This window comes from Manihot esculenta, chromosome 17 (genome assembly GCF_001659605.2).
Source record: "Manihot esculenta cultivar AM560-2 chromosome 17, M.esculenta_v8, whole genome shotgun sequence".
NCBI classification, from domain to species: domain Eukaryota; kingdom Viridiplantae; phylum Streptophyta; class Magnoliopsida; order Malpighiales; family Euphorbiaceae; genus Manihot; species Manihot esculenta.
The window spans coordinates 22,004,901-22,014,497 of record NC_035177.2 but is presented as its reverse complement, the minus strand read 5'-3'; the positions used below and the strand labels follow the sequence as shown (position 1 = coordinate 22,014,497).

The window sequence follows — 9,597 nt, the reverse complement described above, 5'->3', positions numbered from 1 at the left end:
AGAATTAGCAAGAGATTTAATAATATCTTCAAAAGGCATACCTTGCTTTTGATGGGCTGTTTGTGCAGAATTATTTTGCTGATAATTTTGGAATTGGTTTGCCCTAGTATAACTGAAATTCAAATACTCTCTCCAATCTGGGTTGTAGGTGCTAAAGTATGGATTAAATCCCCCAAATGTATTGACTTGGTTCTCTTCCTCTTGAAGAGAAGGACATATGTCAGTTGGATGTCCTACCATGGCACATATCCCACATGGCCTTGATTGCTGAAGTTGTTGGGCTTGTTGGGCCTATCCTACAATAAGGCTACGAACAGCAGTAGTTAGATCAGAAATTTGGGAAGCTAAGGAAGATGTACTTACCTCGTTTACTCTCCTTGGCAGCTGTCCTTGGTCTCCATATTGCTTTGAGGCTGCTGCCATTGTAGAAATTAGGTCCCTTATGGCTTGAGGTGTTTTGTCTTCAATTGATCCTCCACACGCTGCATCAATCAACCTCTTTTCTAAAGGTAACAAATTAGGGACTTATCAGAGATGTCATGTTGAGGGCAGCTTGTGCACAATCGATTGAATCTTTCCCAATATTCATATAGCTCTTCATAATCCTTTTGCTTGATGCAACTGATCTCTCTTCTGATGCCTATAGCTTTTGAGGTTGGGAAGTATTTACTTAAGAAGGCTCTCACCATCCCAGCCCATGAAGTGATGGATCCAGGTGGTAAATAGAACAACCAATCTTTGACAAAATCATCAAGAGAAAAGGGAAAAGCTCTTAATTTAACATGCTCTTCGAAAATATCTTGAGGCATCATTGTTGAGCATACAATGTGAAATTCTTTGAGGTGCTTGTATGGATCCTCATTTTTCAAACCTCTGAATTTTGGAAAGAGATGAATTAATCCGGTTTTGAGCTCAAAAGGGGCTGTTAAAGGTGGGTAAGCGATGCACCACAGTGCTTGGTCACCCACGGGTGTTGCTAGTTCGCGAAGAGTGTTGGGAAATCCAGAGATTATTGCAACCCAAAGGCACAGCAAAAGAATAAAATTTTGGATTTCCTTTCCCATAACGTTTAATTCACAAGAAGAATATGAGACTAACCTATTAATCTCGTCAAAAAGATACAATATTGGACTGATAGTGCTGCTTTTTCAAACGAACACCCTCTATGGTATCCACACGAACGTCTTTTATACTTCTAGAGTGCTAGCTCTCTTAAACATGGATAGATTATGTGCTCCACAATCTGCAGTTTTCTTAGACTGAATTTTCTCAAAACTTAACATGATAACTCCCATAATTCATAGAAAGAGTATTTATATGTCTCAGTCTTTTATTTTTTCCCATAACTCCTTTTCTTAAAAGGAGTTGTATTTTCCCACAACTCATTTTCCTAAAAGAAGTTGTGTTCATCCCACAACTCCTTTTCCTAAAAGGAGTTGTGTTCATAACCCACTATCACAATCTCGCAGATACTCAAATATCTTATGTGATAGAATCCTTTATATGTAACAGTTACAGATAGACTGCAGATCTTTTAAATATTATTATCTCATAATAATAAATGATTAATAATAATAACACTTATTATTATTAACTATATTAATAATTAATATTAATAATAATAACACTTATTATTAATTATATTAACAATTAATATTAATAATAATAACACTTTATTATTATTAATTATATTAATGGGCTTTGGGCTTTTAGCCCATTAATATGACATAGCACATCAACAACGTTCTTTTGTGTGTGACCCAATAGGTTCACATTAATTGGCAATAAGCCCAGTCCCACAAGACCCATAAGTCATAAGTGGCCTCTAGCAAGACATTATGACTACCCAACTAATATGAGGATCAATAGTCCGATAAAGCCTAATAAATAAAACATGAATTAATCCCTTTGTCACACGATATCTAGTTTGAACATAAGTCATGGTCAATGTCAAACTTATAATATTCAAACTTATGATTTCTCGATCTCTAAGTGGACTGATAAATTCAAATGATATTGATCACACTATCAATTCATTTGAGCACGGCCATGCATTTCTCAGTCTCACTTATCGAGGGGCCCAGAAGATATCTCTCTCAAAGAGAGGGACAAATCCTATCTTGATTATTTACTTTCCTCTACATAATTTCTATTATGCTCAATCATAACCTTTATGATTGTCCGATTAAAGACAACATTTGGTTATGTCAAAACATAACAGTCCTTATGTTGGAAACTATGACAATATCAAGTCAAAGGATGAAGACATAACTACTTTGAGATTCACTTATGACAATAACCCATGTAGTGATCTCAATGCGGGTCCATCCAATACTTTGTTCTCTAACAAGTATTTATGATTATTGAATTATATCAACATATACATAATCATCTCATGATTATCAATCAATAATCATATCAGTTATATTTTATTATTATCAACATAATAATAAGTAACCAGGGATGTGAATCATTATTATGTAATATGCAAACAAATAATAATGATAATAAAAACCTCTTTTATTAATAACCAAAATGACATACCAAAAAAAGTCCAATATAATGGCCTAGGGCATATACACTAACAATCTCCCACTTGCACTAGACCTAATCATACAAGTATCTAATATCCATAGACCTAGTGTGCTGATCATGCTTGACCTGTGAAAGAAGCTTGGTCAGTGGATCTGAAATCTTGTCATTTGTGTCTACTTTGCATATTTTGATATCTCCTCTATCAATGATCTGTCGAATAAGGTGATATCATCTGAGTATGTATTTAGATCTCTGATGAGATTTGGGCTCCTTTGCCTGTGCTATGGCACCATTATTATCACAATAAAGATCCATAGGATTTGCAATGCTGGGAACCACTCCCAACTCTGTGATGAACTTCTTCATCCAGACTGCCTCTTTAGCTGCATTTGATGCTGCTATATACTCAGCTTCTGTTGTAGAATATGCTACAGTGCTCTGCTTGGAACTTTTTCAACTAACACCTCCACCATTTAAAATGAATACGAATCCTGACTGCGATCTGAAGTCATCTATGTCGGTTTGGAAACTAGCATCTGTGTAACCACTTACAACTAGCTCGTCTTCCAATCCTCCATAAACTAGGAATGCATCCTTAGTCCTTCTAAGGTACTTTAGGATATTCTTAACAGCTGTCCAATGACTTTCTCCGGGATCTGCTTGATATCTGCTTGTTGTACTCAAGGCATATGAGACGTCTAATACATAACATGGCATACATGATAGATCCAATAGCAGAAGCATAAGGGATCTTATTCATCCGTTCTCGCTCATCATATGTCATAGGACATTGATTCTTGCTAAGATGAATACCATGAGACATGGGCAAGAATCCTCTATTGGAATCTTGCATGCTGAACCTTTTCAGCACCTTATCAATATAAGTACTTTGACTCAGACCGATTATCCTCTTGGATCTATCCCTATAGATCTTAATACCAAGGATATATGCGGCCTCACCTAAGTCCCTCATTGAAAAAGAATTCCCTATCTTAACCTTTTGCAAGGTAGGGATATCATTTCCAATGAGTAATATGTCATCCACATATAGGACTAGAAACACAACTGCACTCCCACTAACCATCTTGTAAACACAAGGTTCATCTTCATTCTTGATGAATCCAAAGTCCCTGACTATTTCATCAAAACGAAGATTCCAGCTCCGAGAAGCTTGCTTCAATCCATAAATGGATCTCTGAAGCTTGCAAATCTTTTCAGAATTCTCAGGGATTACAAGACCCTTAGGTTGTGTCATGTACACATCCTCGAGCAAGTTTCCATTAAGGAAAGCTGTTTTGACATCCATTTGCCATATCTCGTAATCATAGTACGCAGCAATGGCAATGAGAATTCTAACCGACTTAAGCATTACTACTGGCAAAAAGGTCTCATCATAGTCTATACCATGAGTTTGCTTAAAACCTTTTGCAACAAGCCTTGCTTTGTAGGTATGCATATTTCCATCCATGTCAGTTTTCTTCTTGAAAACCCATTTGCAACCAATGGTCTTAACACCCTTAGGGGGATCAATTAATGACCAAACTCGATTGTCATACATGGATTGCATTTCAGATTTCATGGCAGAAAGCCATTTCTCGAAATCTGGACCTGACACAGCCTCTTGATAGGTTGTGGGCTCATCTTGATCAATGAGCAAAAGATCACGACAATCAGTCATGAGAAATCCATATCTCAAGCTAATGATGTGTCCTATCAGATCTGCGTGGGACTTGTGTCACCCTTTCAGTTTCCACAACTGTTTGTGGTTCTAAAAGTGGTTCTATCGACGGTTCAATGCTCTCTTGTGGTGCTTGAGTTTCCTCAAGTCGCACTGTACTCCCACTGAATCTCTGAGAGATAAATTCCTTTTCTAAAAAGGTACCATTTCGAGCAACAAACACTTTGTTCTCTGAGAGAATATAGAAATAGTATCCTTTGGTTTCCTTAGGATACCCCACAAAATTGCACTTGATAGATTTTGAAGCTAGCTTATCTGAAATCGGGCGTTTCACATAAGTCTCACAACCCCAAAACTTAAGAAAAGACAAATTGGGGATTTTGCCAGTCCATAACTCATATGGTGTCTTTTCAACCGCTTTCGATGGTACTCGGTTTAAAATGAATGTAGCTGTTTCCAAGGCATAACCCCAAAACGATAAAGGGAGATTTGTTTGACTCATCATTGATCGAACCATATCTAATAAAGTTTGATTTCTCCTTTCAGAAACACCATTCCATTATGGAGTTCCTGGTGGAGTTAATTGTGAAACAATTCCACAATTTCTAAGATGTTCATCAAACTCTTGACTCAAATATTCACCACCTCGATCAGATCGAAGCATTTTAATAGTTCTACCAAGTTGATTTTGTACTTTATTTTGAAAAGTTCTAAACATTTCAAAAGATTCATGCTTATGTTTCATTAGGTAGACATAGTCATACGTACTGAAATCATCAGTGAATGTAATGAAGTACTGATAACCTCCCATGGCACTAATGCTTAGTGGGCCACATACATCTGTATGTACTAAGCCCAATAAGTTTGAAGCCCTTTGACCTTGTCCAGTAAAAGGGGCCTTTGTCATCTTACCTAGCAAACAAGATTCACAATTTTCAAATGATTCAAAATCAAATGAATCTAATAAACCATCTTTATGGAGCTTAGATATGCGATTCTCATTTATATGGCTAAGACGACAGTGCCATAAATATGCTGGGTGTAACTCATTTGGCTTAGTTTTCTTAGAAGTCATGTTATAGATATTGTTGTCTCTAGAATCATCTACATCAAAAACATAAAGGCCATCATATGAATTTGCAATACAATAAAGCAAATCATCTTTATCAATGGAGCATTTCTTATTCTTAATAAGAAATGAAAAACCTTCATTGTCCAAAACAGAAACTGAAATAATATTCCTACTCAAAGTAGGAACATAAAAGCAATTGTTCAGAACTAACAAAAGCCCATTGGGCAACACAAGTTCATATGTCCCTACAGCTATGGCAGCAACTCTTGCTCCATTGCCTACACGTAGGTCCACATCGCCCTTTTTCAGTTTTCTACTCTTTTTGAGACCCTTCACATTTGTACTAATACCCATGAAGTAGAAATAGATAAATTAATATCTATAACATAAATACCTGAAGTCGTAGTCTCACTACTCTTCTTCTTCTTGCACTCATCCAAATAGAGTTTGCAATTTCTCTTCCAATACCCTGGTTCCTTGCAATGGAAGCAGATTCCTTCCTTAGGAACTATTTCCTTAGGAACTTTTGCCTTGGATTACCATTTAGGCTTGTCTCGTCCCTTAAGCCCATTATCTTTTAGTTTATCATTCTCAAAGATGGATCGCAGTAATAAGGTGAAATTGTTATTAGCAGCCATAATTATCTACAAAATATGCAAATATAATCAATTTAGCAAATTAATATTGAGGTGATAATAATCTCCCATAAAATACAACTCTCAAAATAATAATAATATTTTAGTGGGCTAAGATCTATATTTCACCTAATCTTAAGTCAGCTTTGGCATGACGCTTAGAATTAAGTTATTTAGGTAGATAACTCCTTACCAATTACATCTAATGTAACTCTTAAATTATGAGGTGTTCACATTATATGTCCAATACATGTTATACCCATCTAATGCCTTAGGCCCAAAACCGTTTTGATAGCCTAATTAAGCTTAACCAAAATTAAATAAATGAGTAACTATTAATCATCCTATCTTATTAGGATAACCTAATGCATTTTGCTTTGGCAAAACCTGCATTTTGATGATTTTAGTCTTGATAGGTATTTAATATATGGGTGGCATTAAAACTTAAAATTTTAGTGTAAGTGTTCAACTTTTAATTATTTTATCTTGTAAATATATATTATAGCATCCTATATGCATATATATATATATATATATATATATTATTATGCATAGTATCTCATACTAATATATAACAAAAATAATAAAATTAAAATAAAATTATGGTCATTTAAATCTGATTTAAAGACTATTTTCTTTTTTTTTTTTAATTTCAGGGGCAGAATTATAATTTAGGCATCTTCTTCCTCAGGAAGAAGCACTAGCCACCGTCCAACATTCAACCAACAGCCAGCCAGATGCTCTAGCCGTCAGCGCAGGTCGCCGAGATAACGCAACACTTACGCATTATCGACTTCTGCACTCCGACGCTGGCGAGCTCGGAGTCAGCGACATCACAAGGAGAGTCGCGATCTCCCGCAATGTATAACACTTTCATTCGCGACCTCGACACTGTCGGTGTCCTACAGCTCCCACCACCGCTCGTTGACCCGCAGATCGCGCAACGGTTGCATGTCCACGGCCGACCGAAGCAGCGCTAGAGACTCCTTCGTCTTCTTCGTCGACGAGAATCGAGAAGGAGAACAATTTCTCCCCTCGGTCCCACCGGCGATGAGAACAACCAGCGCCACAGTTCCAGCTTCCCCGCAATATCGAGGATGCCCGGTCCCTCACGCAGTCATTCTTTGCGGCATCCGCGCATCCCCGACGACTGTGGGCTACCACTCCACATTACCGGCTGTCGCACGCCTCTCTCCGGGCATGAGAGATGTTGGATTCACGATCAACACAATGATCATGAACCCAAGCAGCAAATCACCAAATCCAAGTGAACCCATTCCAGCAATCACCACACAGCAGCCGCCGCATCAGTAGGACGCCGGAGGCGGTGCAATGCTTGCGCTTCCTGCGGCAATACTGTCCCCGGTACAGGCCACTCATCGGCGATTGTTCGAAGGACAACTTTGGTCTTTCCAAGCTTCCTTCTCCGATGACGTTAAGGCTGCTGGGTACAGGAATCGTGTTCCTCGTGAACATGATTTCCATAAATTGATTTCCTTTATTTTAATTTAATTAATTATTTATTTTAATTTAATTTTCAAACTAAAATAAAATTATCTAAATGATCCAATTATTCATCCATAATTATCATGCCATTATAATAAATATATATCGCATATATAATATCAATCATGGCGTAATTAATTTAAACGAAAAGCACAGGTTGGCTCTGAGACCACTGTTGGGAAATTCAGAGATTATTGCAACCCAAAGGCGCAGTGGAAGAATAAAATTTTGGATTTCCTTTCCCAGAATCCGAGTGCTTCGTTTAATTCACAAGAAGAATATGAGATTAACCTGTTAATCTCGTCGAAAATATACAATGTTGGACTGATGGTGCTGCTTTTTCAAACGAAAACCCTCTATGGTATCCACACGAACGTCTTCTATCCTTTTAGAGTGCTAACTCTCTCAAAGATGGATAGATTATATGCTCCACAATCTGCAGTTTTCTTAGACTGAGTTTTTTCAAAACTTAACATGATAACTCCCATAATTCATAGAAGGAGTATTTATATGTCTCAGTGTTTTGTTTTTTCCACAACTCCTTTTCCTAAAAGGAGTTGTATTTTCCCACAACTCATTTTCCTAAAAGGAGTTGTGTTCATCCCACAACTCATTTTCCTAAAAAGGAGTTGTATTCATAACCCACTATCACAATCTCGCAGATACTCAAATATCTATGTGATAGAATCCTTTATCTGTAACAGTTACAGATAGACTGCAGATCTTTTAAATATTATTATCTAATAATAATAAATGATTAATAATAATAACACTTTTATTATTATTAATTATATTAATAATTAATATTAATAATAATAACACTTATTATTATTAATTATATTAAAAATTAATATTAATAATAATAACACTTTATTATTATTAATTATATTAATAGGTTTTGAACTTTTAACCCATTAATATGACATAGCACATCAACAGTTTCTTTTGTGTGTGACCCAATAGGCTCACATTAATTAGTAATAGGCCCAGTCCCACAAGGCCTATAAGTCATAAGTGGCCTCTAACAAGACATTATTACTACCCAACTAATATGAGGATCAATAGTCCGATAAAGCTTAATAAATAGAACATGAATTAATCCTTTTGTCACACGATATCTAGTTTGAACATAAGTCATGGTCAATGTCAAACTTATAATGTTCAAACTTATGATTTCTCGATCTCTAAGTAGACTGATAAATTCAAATGATATTAATCATACTATCAATTCATTTGAGCACGGCCATGCATTTCTCAGTCTCACTTATCGAGGGGCCCAGAAGATATCTCTCTCAAAGAGAGGGACAAATCCTATCTTGATTATTTACTTTCCTCTACATAATTTCTATTATGCTCAATCATAACCTTTATGATTGTCCTATTAAAAACAACGTTTGGTTATGTCAAAACATAACAGTCCTTATGTTGGAAACTATGACAATCTCAAGTCAAAGGATTAAGACATAACTACTTTGAGATTCACTTATAACAATAACCCATGTAGTGATCTCATGCGGGTCCATCCAATACTTTGTTCTCTAACAAGTATTTATGATTATTGAATTATATCAACATATACATAATCATCTCATGATTATCAATTAATAATCATACCAGTTATATTTTATTATTATCAACATAATAATAAATAAACAGGGATGTGAATCATTATTATGTAACATGCAAACAAATAATAATGATAATAAAAATCTCTTTTATTAATAACCAAAATGACATACAAAAAAAGGTCCAATATAATGGCCTAAGGCATATACACTAACAAAGAGTTATTTCTTGTGCCATTGGAGCTCTTACCTCAACATTTTTAGCTTCAAATTCAGCAAGGACAGCAGTTGTTTCAAGAGCAGTAGCTGCTGCATTCTCTGCATCTTTCGGTGCCGTTGTGACTGTCTTTATAGTAGCTGGTTCAGCTACTATTTTAAGGGCTGGTTCTGGGATTTTTTTAGCAAAAATTTCTAGTTTTTGGGCTGGTTCTGGTGCACTTTTAAGGACTGATTTTGAGTGCAGCAATAGATTCAACAAGTGCAACATGTACAGCAGTTTCAGCAATTAGTTCAGCAACTTATTCAGCAAGTACAACAACAATTAGTGCAGCAAATACAGTAGTGATTTGTGCAGCAGGTGTAGTAGTTTCAGAAGATTTAGCAACT

General features: G+C 36.0%; 1 non-coding gene across 1 annotated transcript; it reads left to right on the top strand.

The window, feature by feature from the left end:
- The first annotated feature begins 534 nt into the window (after positions 1–534).
- LOC122722322 lies at positions 535–641 on the top strand. Its single transcript, XR_006349290.1, has one exon. It is a non-coding gene; the product is annotated as a small nucleolar RNA R71 (small nucleolar RNA).
- The last annotated feature ends 8,956 nt before the right edge of the window (positions 642–9,597 follow it).